Source organism: Stegodyphus dumicola, chromosome 6 (genome assembly GCF_044657685.1).
Source record: "Stegodyphus dumicola isolate Sdum_Otavi_A_Nest chromosome 6, ASM4465768v1".
In the NCBI taxonomy this organism is placed as follows: domain Eukaryota; kingdom Metazoa; phylum Arthropoda; class Arachnida; order Araneae; family Eresidae; genus Stegodyphus; species Stegodyphus dumicola.
Window position 1 is genome coordinate 193,736,262 of NC_140773.1, and position 14,393 is coordinate 193,750,654.

Consider the following 14,393-nt stretch of genomic DNA (forward strand, 5'->3'; position numbering starts at 1 on the left):
TTGAAAAGTCTAAAATGTAAAGCAAACGTGTTGAAGAAAGAAACTGAATACATAAAGAAACCTATTCTTCAAAGATATATACAGTTATTTTTATGTAAATTACCCAGTTGTTTATGATTTCAGCCTTTACTATAATTTCCCATTTCTGTTTCCTCATATAATAGATTTACTGAGCCAGCTTAAATTAAAATTAAATTGTATAGTATTTGACAACTAGTCCACATGCATCATGATGATTTCTTTCTATACATATTGAATGACCACTAGTCCATTATTTTAGTTTGAATTTGACTGTTCTTGTTTAATTATATCACCATGATATGTAATTGATTTTGTTAGCATCAGAACATGCCTTTAATTTTTTTTAAATAAGAGGCTTATTTAACCCTTTGTCTGGCATTGTAATTACTTTCAGACATAGAGATAATTTGCTTCATGTCTGTCAGGGACTATTTAACTTTTACCAGATCAAGTAAACCCTCATAGGTACATTGTGAAGAGGTTGACAAGTTAGGAGATAAAGCACACATAAACTAGTGAGAACATTGGTTTGCATATTGAGACAAATATCTGATTGTTAGAAAAAATGCTTAAAGAGAAGGAAATTGATATAAATTAGCCAAAATGTCTGAGAAGGCTTCAAATTAAAAAGATGCATAAATATTTTGTTTAGTGTTCTTGTTACAAAACATAAATGTTTTGTAGCTTTTAATCTGCAATTATCCTAATATCATTTAAGACTCAATGTCATAAATTACAGTCCCTGAAAAAAGTATTCGAACACCGATACCCATCTTAAAAACTGAAAAATCGGGAAATTACATCCACCACAATTCTGTATTTATATATCATTGTTGGCTCACTTTCTGAACACTTTTAATGTCCTTTAGAAATTAAAAAATCCGACATTGGAAAATTATGTCAAATTGTAACTCTACCATTATTCTCTAAATAAACAAGAAAATAGTATCAAGTCATAGCTATACTATTGTTGACCCCCCTTCTAAATACTCGTATATAAGAAAACTATGTCAAGTTGTAACCAACCATGAGGAAACGTTAATGTGAACACTTGCAAAGATTATGTTAATTTATCTAACAGTTAAATTTTGAGTTACTTTCCTATCGCTTCTTAATTTCAAGCTTATAACTTCCGGCCAGAACATAGTTTTAGAATCGCAGTTGAATACAAATGAGGAGAACTCTTAAGTTTTACTGACTTTGTTAGAGAGAACCAATGATTCTGTCTAGCACGCCTTTTTAGAGGCTACTCTCTTTTACGTTTGGCCATACTTTAGGCTGTTATTTAGAATCAAGGGACCAACTCTGTAAGAATCTTGATAACTTTGGCTATATCTTTTTATTTAAGTTTTAGTTTCCTAAGTTCAAGCCTGAGTGGAGGCTTTATTGTAACTCCAAGAAAGAGTCGTCTGTTAACTTTATTGTGAATAATAAAGGGTAATTAACCCTTCGTATGTTTACGTTTTTATCTCTCTGAACTCAAGCGATCATTCGATCACCAGTTCTTAAGATTCTTCAACTTTAACTGTAACTTAGAAGTACACAGGCTAGAATTTTACACACTCCACTCTTAATTATACAATAAACATGCTCACCTTTCCCATATATATAACTATTTTTTTAACTTATATGTCTTTTTTGCTTGACAGAAAATTACATTTCATTTATGTCTGAAAAAACAAGCCATTTATTTAAATACACAAGTTTATTAAATTCTATTTATATATTACACATCTTTTACAAAATTAAATTCAATCCTCTCACAGTTCATTTTTCAATTAACTAATATATTGATTCTGTAAATGATACAAATTCTTCCCACAGTTCATTTTCATTTTGGGGAATCTGCGTAAAGTTCATGTCAACATTATATTGATTTAGTAAATCTACTAAAAAGTCTTAAATCCTCAGTTTCCATTTGCTGTTCTGCCTCTGGAATGTCTGGTTGAACACTTGTAGTAGACATTCCATCTGCAATGTTTTGTGGTTTTGCAAAACACTGTACATTTGTAGAAGACATTATCTCTGAAAAGTCCAGTTGAACACTTGTAGAACACTGTACACTTGCAGAAGACATTATCTCTGAAAAGTCCAGTTGAACATTTGCAGAAGACATTATCTCTGAAAAGTTCAGTTGAACACTTGACGAGCACTGAACATTTGGAATGTCAATTGTAGAGTCTTTTGAATATCTGATTGGTTACTAATGCAATTATACATTGCATTAGTGATGATGGTTCTACTTGTCACATTATCATATCAGTTGGCTGTAATACAAAATGCGGTGTTGATGTAGGCTTGACAGCAGGGGAAGAAGAGGTACTTTAAATACCCCTTCATCGGCCAAAAAAATCGGCTTCAGATTTATTTAAAAGTTCAGAAATTTTGTTTTTTTGATTCTTTCCTTTTTTTTTTTTTTTTTTTTTTTTCTTTGGAGGAGGTGTCATGGAAGAAGCAGAACATCTTACCATTTCATCTAGGTAAGGTGTCGGAGGCAGCTTGCTATATGGATCATAATTGTCCTTGGATGGATTAAATTCTGTATATCTTTTAGGATTTTTAAATCTGATTTTCAGTTCATCTTTCAATATTTTCACAATGGTTGCTTGAAAACGATCTGCAGCAAATAAGGATTTTTGTGTTGTTAAAATAACATATGTTGTTTTCGACGGTATGAGGTAGACTCTATTCGGCTGCAGGATATACTTTTTAAATTTTACTTCATCTCCAGGTTGTAAAGTCCATTCCTTTAAAGATGGGCACGAAGCCTCATAGTACACTAAGGAAGCTTGAGTAGTTTGTTATAGATGGACCTCTCCAGGGATCTGTCATCCTTATACCAAAAGTAAAGTAACTTTTGGTAAGGAAAATATTTTTCCAACGGATGCTTATTCATTTATCTGCATTCTTTCGTTCGAATGAACTCGCAGTCAAATGGAGTTTTTGATGACTCCTTGTCCATTTGTAAGAATTACACTGACGTGCAGTTTTACAAACCTGAAGAGTTCTTTCAAGGTTTTTCATCAATAAATAAGTTATTTGAACTCGTTTATAATACAGTTTATTCCTATCACTTGGAATATGTGATGTAAAAGCACTACAGTTTTCTTTAAATAAACATCCAATTTTTCCTAACTGGAGATTTTTACAAACCTATTGACAGCTGTAATACGTCTAGAAGGGAAGACACCACACACCTCCTCCATGATTTCTCGGCTATGCAATGATTTTAACCCGAGTTTGTGGCTCTCGTAGCCTTTTTATACTATTCTAAATATTTTTGGTTTCCTGTTATGAAGGTCATTTATAATCTTTCTAGAAACATCTGTTTCCTATTATAAAATTTGTTTCCTGTCTTTAAGGAAAAGAACTGCTTCAAGATTGTCCTAAAAAAGAAAACACATTTTTTTGTTAAGATGTTCGTCAATATTTATCAACATCCTCTTCTCGATTTGTACCGTGTTGGATACTCGTTTGATCTATTAAATATTCCTTAAGATATCGATAATATAAAATGACATTTTGAAAAGCACAAAAATTGTTTTGTCCTAAATGCTTTAAACAAGGGAAAGGTGATGTGGGCAATGATAACCAGTCCATATCTATATCCATATCCACCAATGTAATTTCTGCCTTGACATCACTATTTATTATTTTTCGTAAAATATTAACCTTCCAGTACTGAGGGCAAAAATTTTATTATAACCTGTCATTAATGAAATGAGAAATGATTCCAATTTTTCATAGAAGATGACCCTCATTCCATGAAAACCCATGATTTGTTTCTGGTAAATGTAGACAAATAGAAACAAAAAAGCGTCTCATGGAAGGTGTTAAATCACTCCATGGTTTGGGCAGTTTAACATATATAACACCTCAAGCAGTATCTCTTGATACATATGCTAATTCTTTAATAACAAAATCTCCTACACTTTCATCGTACTTTTCATTATTGATAATTCAAAACCTTTAATGCTGAGGATGATAAAGGATAATTTAAAATAGAGAAATATTAAATTAAATTAAATATTTCTCTATTTTAAATTATCCTTTATCATAAAGTAAATAATAAATTATTACTTTATGATAATATTAAATATTTAACCTTCCATCTCAGTAGATTGTCATATTTATTATAATAATAATAAAAAAAACTGTTTTTTTTTAAAACTGTTTTTTTTTATTGAAAACTGTTTTTTTTTATTGAATTATAAATGATGTCTTCCTTGGATTTATTAAAAGAGAGGGCATCATTATTGAATACACAAAAAGGTGTGTAAGATTTTCTCCAACCTCTGAAAATTTTTTAAAATTGATCAATTTTAAGAAATAAATTCATTATCAAACTTGTATAAACATTCCCCCCCCCCTATTTTACTTTAAATGTGGTATTGAAAATGATGATCTTCATCTCTTGCTTAAACAACTTTTTTGAATACATCCAAGATTGAATAGAAAGAGTATATATATATGTATAGATAGTTTTCCTGGTTGAATATAAAAGCACATTTGTTCCTGTGATAAGGCCTAACCATTTTCATATAAAAGAAGGTGTATCACCATATCCTGACTGCGAGGTCTGACTCGAAGAATCAGCTGAAGTGCTTTTGGTAAGTAAATATTTATTCATTATGAAATTGTTTTTGCTTTCCTAATATTTAGAAATACTCGTTTATTCTAAAATAGTAATTCTATATACAAAGATTATTTGAAATAAAATGTCGTATTTGTATCGAAAATTATTAAGAGAATTTTCTATGTATTAAGAGAATAGAAGTTTTAAAATGGTAATGTAACATTTTTCTATATATTAAAGCACAAGAGAATAAAAGTTTTATGTATTTAACCCCTTAACTGCCGCGGGCGTATACATACGCCTTGCTCAGCCGATGCATTAACTGCCCCAGGCGTATATATACGTCCTTCCAAACTGCTATCATTTGCTTTGCGCTGCTACACCTAAAATTATTCGCAAAGTTAACGCATTGGCTGCGCATCTGGGGCAGTTAACGCATCGGCTAAGCAAGGCGTATATATACGCCCGCGGCAGTTAAGGGGTTAAAGTAAAGTTATTAAGATTTGTACTGTAACATTTTCTATATATTGTGAGAACTAGGTTATACCCTTTTATGTATTAAGAAAGGCTAGGTTGTTACTGTAACATTTATTATGAGAGCCTGAGTCTTTTGAATGAACCTTCTTTACTTTCTAAGTAAATTTTTCTAAGCTAGCAAAATCACCCCTTTTTATCTATTTCAGAACGTCATTTAAAAGGTTCTCATGGATTCTCCTGCTATGATGGACTCCCATTCAAATCTAACGTATTATATGAAAGCTTCTGATTTTGCTAAATGTGTGGGATACCAGTCTACATGCAATGTTTCAGAAATTTTTGATGGGACAAGATGCTTTGACATTTCAGAATGTTCCTCAAACTGATCAATGCACTGTGATGGAAAAAAATAAAACTTCACCCCTCAACAGCTTTTTTAACTTATCCACAAATTGCGTGGATTATTGAAATTTTCACATTAAATAAAAAAATTCAAATTCCATTTTGGGATTGGTTGAAAAAAGTTCAAAGACCTCTGCTGATGGTTCAGAATTCATCAAACAAAGATGATATATATATTATTTGTACATAGAAAACTTTGCTAAATGTACCAATTTGCAGTTAATTTTAGAAGAGGAAGAAATCAAATGGTTAAACATGTATGGCCCTCCTCTAATGGAGACTAACAATCTCCCATTTAAAAAACGATTTTATATTGAACCCGCTGAGGATGACCTGTGTTCCACCATAGAGTTAAAGAAACCTGAGGAGACTAAGACTTTTGAAGAAAAGGCTATACAAATGGAACCTTTAAGATATTTAGTTGTTATTGGATAAGTTGTTACATAACAAATTATAAAAATATAATCTTATTGTAATATCTTATGGGAATGTTTAATAAATTATGAAAATAAATATATTTAATTTATGGTGCTGTTATAATTTATTTCACTAATTATAAAAACAAATACATTTAATCATAACCCACAGTGTTAAAAGATAAATAGCAAAATGTAAATGGATGAGAGCAAGATAATTTTCGGTATGTTTGGAGAAATACATTATTATGTAATAAAAAAAATTTTGAATGGTTTCAGAATTGTGTCCAAAGGGGCAATTTGTTTTTGAAAAGTGACATAGATATTTATAGTGCTTCAATTCAAAATACTAAAATGAAATTCAATATTCTATTGGTAAAAATGATTTGTTAGGATGAGAGAGAAAGCAGGGAATGGAAACATAACACAAAAAACGAATACAAGGCGAACACAACATAAAAGACAAACACATGACGAACACACATTATTTTCAAAGGGGATACATTTATAGTGAACCAACACAAAATGGCAAACCAAAATTAACAATTCTTCTACCCAAAAAGCCCCTTTGGACTAAAAAATGAAGAAGAGTAACACAACTTTCAATATGTTTAGAGAAAGTCTTTTCTTTTTTTATCTTTAAAAAGAGAGAAGTTCCGATCTAATTCAGTGGCTTAAGAAAAGGAAGTAAGACATCATTATTAATTAAATAAAACGTCAGAGAAGTTCTCTTCTGTCTTCTCTGACTTTTCATTTAATTAATAATGATATCTCACTTGCCTTTATTGTACTATTGAATTAGATTAGGATAACTTTGTACGTTTTGAGACTTTATATGTAATGAATTTGTTTTAGCATTGTATCAATAAAAAATTTCTCAATGTTATTTATATTTTTGTTATTAACAAAACATTCTCAACAGGTATGTAAAATTAATATACCAAAAGATTTTGTAATCACTAAGGCAATGTCTTCATAATCCTATAAATAGTCATGAAAAAGTACTTGTATACTTTCAGTGTTAAATTTTCAAGTAAAGATACCTTAATTCCAATAGGTAATATATGACTGACAATAAAATTCTTAATTTTTACATGTGGGAAGAAATGTGACAAAGTTTGTGTGTACAGATTGAAGAAATTTTTCTTGTCAATTTATATTTTCCTTGAAGATATTTTTCATCAAAAGTCTTTTAAAAGTTCATGTTTCATTGTAAAAGGAAAATGCATTTTTCTTCTAACATAACCAATGAAAGTGCCTTAAAATTAGTTGTCTATTTGAAATAATTGACATATATGTTAACTATTGATTCGCAAATTTAACCACTTTCCTAGCATGAAAACATGTTTATTATCAAATATAGTTTTCGTACTCATAAATGACATGAAAAGTAGACTTGTGCATACTAATTGAAGAAGTTTTTCTTGTCATGAAGCTTAAAAAAAAAAAAAAAAAAAAAAAAAAAAAAAAAATTCTCAGTTGATTCATAATTTGAAAAAAAAAAAAAAATCATTAATAGTCTTTTAAGAGTCATAAGAAATCATGTTTCATTGTGGAAGGTGAACTTGTGAAATTACCTTAAAAGTAGCAGTCTCTTTTTAGATAATTGACATGTGTGCTAGCTATCGATTCTCAAATTTAATCACTTTTCATTCATTCTAGCATTAAAACACGTTATTATAACACATAGGTTTCACACTCATAAATGACATGAAAAGCAGTCTTGTGTATATTGATTGTTTTTCTTGTCATGAAGCTTAAAAGAAAAAAAAAAAAAAAACACTAAGTCGATATGTGTATAGAATTGCTTCTAATACAAATAACATTTTTTAAAAATTAATTTCATAAAAAGCATCATTCATTGTGGAAGGATTTTTTTAATATAATTTGTGGAAATACTTTTAAAAAACAACAGTTATTTTTAAACCTCATAATAGATTTAAAAAACAAAAAATGAGGATTATTCACTTGATAGTTCTCTGAGACATGCTATGAGTTTGTTAAAAGAAACCTATATTTACTTTTGTCGACAGAGTATATTATAACAGCATCTTTATAGAATTGCTTTGATACCTCATAATAGGTTTAAAAATTGAAAAATGAGGATTACTAACCTGGTGGTTCTTTGAGACATGTTATGAATTTGTTCAAAAGAACCTGTATTTACTTTTCTCGACAGAGTATATTATAACAGCATCTGTATAGAAGAAAATGAGGATGTAACCAATCCTTTAACATATAAAACTGTTGGACTAACTGTGACAATAAGGCTGCCCTCTGGTGAGTAGCCAGAGAAGTACTTCAGTAAAACCAAGGCTCCCACTTGATATGTTGTACCAGACTGTTGCTCTGTGATTTTTCTGAAAAGTTAAATGTAATGTCCGTGTGTAACTTAAACCTGTTAATAAATATCCGTGTGTAACTTAAACCTGTTAATAAATATCCATGTGTAACTTAAACCTGTTAATAAATATTTGTTACACTATACCGGACTCTTCTATGACCCTATCTAAAACGACCCCTTTACAAGAATTATTTATTTGGTAGTTCTTTGAAGAAATGCTATGAATTTGTTCAAAAAAATACCTATATTTACTTTTGTCGTGTCGACAGAGTATATTATAACAACATCTGTTTAGAATTAACTTTGATACCTCATAATAGGTTTAAAAATGAAAATGAGGATTATTAATTTGGTAGTTAGTTCTTTGAAGAAATGCTATGAGTTTGTACAAAATCCTATATTTACTTTTGTCAACAGAGTATATTATAACAACATGTGTAAAGAATTGTTCTTGATATCTGCTTATGTGTTTAAAAAATGAAAATGAGAATTATTAATTTGGTATTTCTTTGAGATATGCTATGAATTTCTTCAAAAGAACCTGTATTTACTTTTGTCAACAGAGTATATTATAACAACATGTGTATAGAATTGTTCTTGATTTCTGCTTATGTATTTAAAAAATGAAAATGAGGATTTTTAATTTGGTAGTTCTTTGAAGAAATGCTATAAATTTGTTAAAAAAAAAAAAAAAAAAAAAAAAAACCCTATATTTAATTTTGTCAACAGAGTATATTATAAAAACATCTGTATAGAATTGTTCTTGATATATGCTGTGTTTAAAAAATTAAAATGAGGATTATTAATATGGTAGTTCTTTGAGATATGCTATGAATTTGTTAAAAAAAACCTATATTTACTTTTGTTGACAGAGTATATTATAACAACATCTATATAGAATTGCTTTTAAAAATGACCAGTTTACTTTATAAGGAGTGTAATTTATTATGGTAATTTATTTTTTTAAATAGTATAAGAAGTTTATCTATATGAAATGAATAAGAAAATAATTTTATATTAATAAGAAAATAATATTATATTGTAAGAAATATGATTTTTTTTTCACTGTCACTGAAATTAAAACTATTTTACTTGAAAATTTTTCATTCACGGTATTAAATACAAACACATAAATTGTTGATTTATAGAATTCATGAAAAAGGCTTCATTGATATGATATGAAATTTATAACATAATATGGATTCACTATATCTAGCCTTGTAGATACAAAAAGGTTACACTTTATGTAAGATATATGACTTTTTTACTATTACTGAAATTAAAAACTTGAATTTTCAAGATATGGCTAAATACATATATTTAAAGCAATAAAATAACATCAAGGAAAAAAAAGGGGGGAATTCATTATTAATTATATTACCCAGATGCCTAAACAAATCTATTTATGATGAAATGTTTATTTTAACTTTCACCAAAAAATAAATCTGATTGGGGAAAATGATTTTATTTTCCAGAGAGGTTATAAATTCACTTCAGTGAAATAAATACAAGCTTAAAATCATTCTATTTTCCAGAGAGGTTTACATATACAGTACAAAGTCCGTAATTCGGACTCGTCGAGGCTTCGACAATTCCGGATTAGGGTTTTTTTCCGGATTATAGATCATCAATTTAAATCTGGTTAGATGGCATGCAGAAGTTATACAATTAAAAATATGAAATCATAATTTATGAGATAAAGAACAATTATGATCTTAAAGGGTATCAAAATTTGCAAAAAAAAAAAAAAAAAAAAAAAAAAAAAAGCTTAATATTTATTTGCTTACTTTATTAACCATTTCTTTTAATGTAAGTTGTTTAAGATGCTTCCACAAAAATTCAGAATGTTCCTTTTTCTTGTGTCATTATCTAGTGCACTTTCCAGTGCCATACTTGCATAATTTTGAGACGGATAGGCCTTTATCCATTTTTTACAGCATTTCCACTTTTTGTTTAATAGACATCAAAACATACTTTCTCTTTGTAGCTCCTTTGGCAGCTCCAGAATTGGAAACTCTTTTTGACATAATCGAAAGTTCAAGCTTAATTTTTATAAAATTGTTCTAACAGTCTTCAAAAAATAATAAGCCGGATCCAATTAGAAGATTAAGGAGCAGCGCAATCTGCAACATTAACTGAAATGCCTTAGATAATTTTCGCCTAGCTTATAACGTCCGTTGTACATTAAACGCGCATGCAATGCGTTTACGCATGCGCATAAAGTTCGTAGCTTTGAGGTCCGGATTGTAGATCATTCCGTATTATGGACGTCCATATTAAAGACTTTGTACTGTATTTTCTTCACTTATCTTGCTTAAAATCACATGTTTAAATCACATGCATACATGCTTAAAATCATCCCTTAATAATATTGAAGTCTTGTTCATATACGTCTTCATCACTGTGTCCCAGATAATATATGGGTGCACCTTCTACATGTGGGACGTGTTCTTTCTTAATTATAAAGTTTCCATTTAAGATGCTTCCTTTGTAAAACAATGCTTTTTCTTTTGAACAGTACATTGATGATTGCAGTTTTTTTGTGATGTTCACACCTTGCTTTTCTCTATCCTTGATCTTTAGCAGTTATATATTCACTTTTTTAACTGGCCTTTCACAAATTTTTGCAAAATATTTTGATTTTTCATAGCCCGTACACAATATATCTAAATCTGTTCTTAAACATTTGATTATTGAATGTAAATAGTTGTATGCGATATTCTCTTCCCATGTCTTTAAACCATGTATATTTTTAATTAATCATAGATTCATACGTTTATTTTTTTACTAAATTTTTCAAATTGAAAAGGTGGACCAAACATTAAAGATTGAGTGTTTCATATTTGAAAAACAAAATCCTAGCTCTTTAATTAAAAATGTGTATTTTTTGTTTTGAAGAGATTGAAATCCTTCACAATCCAGGAAAATAAAACTCATTTTAGAAACCTATACAGTCAAAAGTCGTTAATTCGGACACCCGTAATCCAGAATGATCTATAATCCGGACCTCAAAGCTAAAATCTTTCTGCGCATGCGCCGCATTGACGCATGCGCATAGGCGTTTTACTCGTGCGCGCAAGACATTTACGACTGCGCATATGCATCTGTGCAAGTGCAGAATACGTTTTCGCGTGCGCGTTTAATGTATAACGGACGGTAAAAGATAAAATTATCTAATTATCTATTTCAGTTAATGTTGATAATTGCGTTGTTCCTTAATCTTCAAATTGGCTCCGGCTTATTATTTTTTGCAGACTGTAAGAGCAATTTTCTAAAAGTAAGCTTGAACTTTCGATTATGTCAAATAGAATTTCCGATGCTGGAGCTCCAAAGGATCTAGAAAACGAAAGTATGTTTCGATGTCCATCAAACAAAAAACGAATTGCTACAAAAAATGGATAAAAGTATATCCTTTGTTTATCTAACCGTTCCGAAATCTGTTTATCAATTTCACGCTGCTCTGCGCGGGGTGGGGGCACGTCGCGGCGCGCAATGAACTGGAAGTTGATCTGTCAACACTATCGTTATCTTCAGGGCAGATGTTTTTATTTTAGTCGGCTTATAATTCCTTACTAAATGTAGTATTTAATTTCGATGTACTCCGTCTTTGATATGATTTAAATCAAATTCCTCGTCATTATAAATATCACGAATACAAATCACATAGTTTTCTGGTTGCAATTTTCTAATTTCGGGTATGAGTAAGGTATGCTTTACGCATCCGCGCGTTAAAAGATATGTTTAATAAAGTAAACAAATAAATATTGGGCTTCTTTTTTGGTAAATTTGGATACCCTTTAGATCATAATTGCTCATTATTTTATAAATTACGGTTTCATATTTTTAATTTTATAATTTCTGCATGCCATCTTACCAGATTTAAACTGATAATCTATAATCCGGAAAAATCGATAATCCGGAATCGCCGAAGTCCCGACGAGTCCGGATTAAAGACTTTTGACTGTATTAAAAAAAGGATAAAAATAGTATTTTCTTGTAAATATAAGTTTATATTAAAGCTTAAATTCAAATTTTACTATTTTTTGAATATTTTATAGTTTCCTTATTTACTTTTCTAAATTAATATTTATATTTTTAATAAATATATTTATATTAAAATTTTATCTTTTGTAAAAGACATAAAATATGATTTTACTGCGATTAAGCTAAAATTTTTATACAAAAACAATTTAAAAGCAATGAACAATAGGTATAATTTCTTTCAATATACAATAATAAAATATATACCAAATTTTAGATTACTAGTCATAATTTTAGAGAAAATATAAAATTTATTGTAACATTTATTTAGAAGAGTAATTTTAAAATTTCATTATGAATAAAATGTTAAATTTAATATATAATAAATACTTATTAGTTACGACTTAAATTTTTTTAATGCTAAAATCAATGCACTTTTGATCACCTGTATGAAAATGTGCAAGCCTTTTACATCATTTTAAAGTTCTAGACATTTCTGATGTGTCAATACAAGCAGTTTTAAATATGCATTTGAAAATTTCTGACATTGCATCAATTCTGTATTGTTTATGGTTTACACTTCAATAGTATTGTAATTCTGTGTTGCTAAGACTTTTCTGAAGGTGTTATACAAGCAGTTTTAAATATGTGTTTGGAAATTTCTAAGATTGCTTAACATCCTAGAAACCATAATTATGTTTTTAGCATTTCATTTCTAGTAGCAATCTTATTGTTTTCAAACAAGGTCTTGTATTAAAACATAAAAAATGAGAAATCCAGTAACTTTAAAACATATTAAATTACAAATTATGAAAATTTAAATGGATCAGACCAGATAGAGTAAGCCCATATTTTATTAAAAAATTAATAACTCATAAGTAGAATAATTGCATTATTTTTAAAGAAGCATTTTTTAGAAATAGACTCATTTTGTAACAGAAAATTAAATTTCACATTTTCTATTCATTCACTGAATAAAAATTTCTTAAGCAAAATGATTTTAATGAATAATTTAGAAATCTATAGTATCTTGAACTTGTTGCATAATTTAACACAAATTCATGTTTTCATATTAGCAATCCAGAAATAATGTGTTGATTCATGATATAAATAAAACTGTTATCTAAAGTATCTCATATAATTAAAATTTTTATATTCAGATTTAAAACTTTAAAGGTTCATTTCATATGAATAATCCCATTGTTTCTTCAGGTATTTTGAAAATAATTACTATGATGTATTACCCACCTTATGAAGTAAACTTGCCAATGTGGTATCAAACATGAATTTATCATTAACTATATCAATTATACAAAACAAACCCATAATTATTTTTAAAAACATAACTGTTACTTAAATGAAATGAGGTTGTTCTCAATATGTACACTGCTAAAAAAAAAAAAAAAAAAAAAAAAAATGGGACAGTGCTATATCTCCCGTTCTACTGGGTCGATTGACAAAATTCAAATTGCGTTCTTCATGTCTCGAAAGCGCGACTTAGGATATATATTAGATTTATATATAGCACTATTCTAACATAGTATTTTGACACAAAATCGGACTTTTTCTGAAATAAGATACCAATTTTTTTACATATTTCGATTCTACGACTCAAATTACGCCTAAATATGAAATTTTGTAAAATTTGGAGCGAAATTTACGGAGAAATTCACAAATTTATGTTGGCAGTTTTTGTTCAGTTTGCGCCAAGAATAGTTCACTTGGCGAACGTCTTAATATATGGCAACCTTGTTTCCTTTCCCGTGAGAGGAAAAAAAGTCACCATCATTCGTTTTTCCAAATAATATTCTTTATATATTTTTTATTATAACTGTTATTATTTTAAGTAATTTTTTCTTTTTCGAATTTCATATTAATTGTTTAAGTTGCACTTTTTTTTTTTCGAATAACTGTTTTAAAAATTTCTATTTACCTATTCAAACTGCGTCAATAAAGGTACAGCGTTTATTTTTTTTTTCAAATAGTTTTCTTTATATATATTTATTTGTCATAGTTATTATTTTAGAAAATTTTTTAATTTTTATACTTTTTTATTAATTGTTTGTGTTGCATTGTCTCTTCAGATAATTGTTTTAAAATTTTCTATTTATTCCTTCGAACTGAGCATTTTAAATATATTTATTAATATAAATTTTCCAGAATTTGATTTTATTTA

The 14,393-nt window shown here is 28.7% G+C and overlaps 1 long non-coding RNA gene across 1 annotated transcript; it reads right to left on the minus strand.

Moving 5' to 3' along the window:
- Nucleotides 1-1,863: 1,863 nt before the first annotated feature.
- On the minus strand, nt 1,864-8,528 carry LOC146996922 (uncharacterized). The gene is made up of 2 exons (XR_015041792.1): nt 8,007-8,528; nt 1,864-3,407 (listed from the first exon to the last, which is right to left on the minus strand). It is a non-coding gene; the product is annotated as an uncharacterized LOC146996922 (long non-coding RNA).
- Between the last annotated feature and the right edge of the window lie 5,865 nt (nt 8,529-14,393).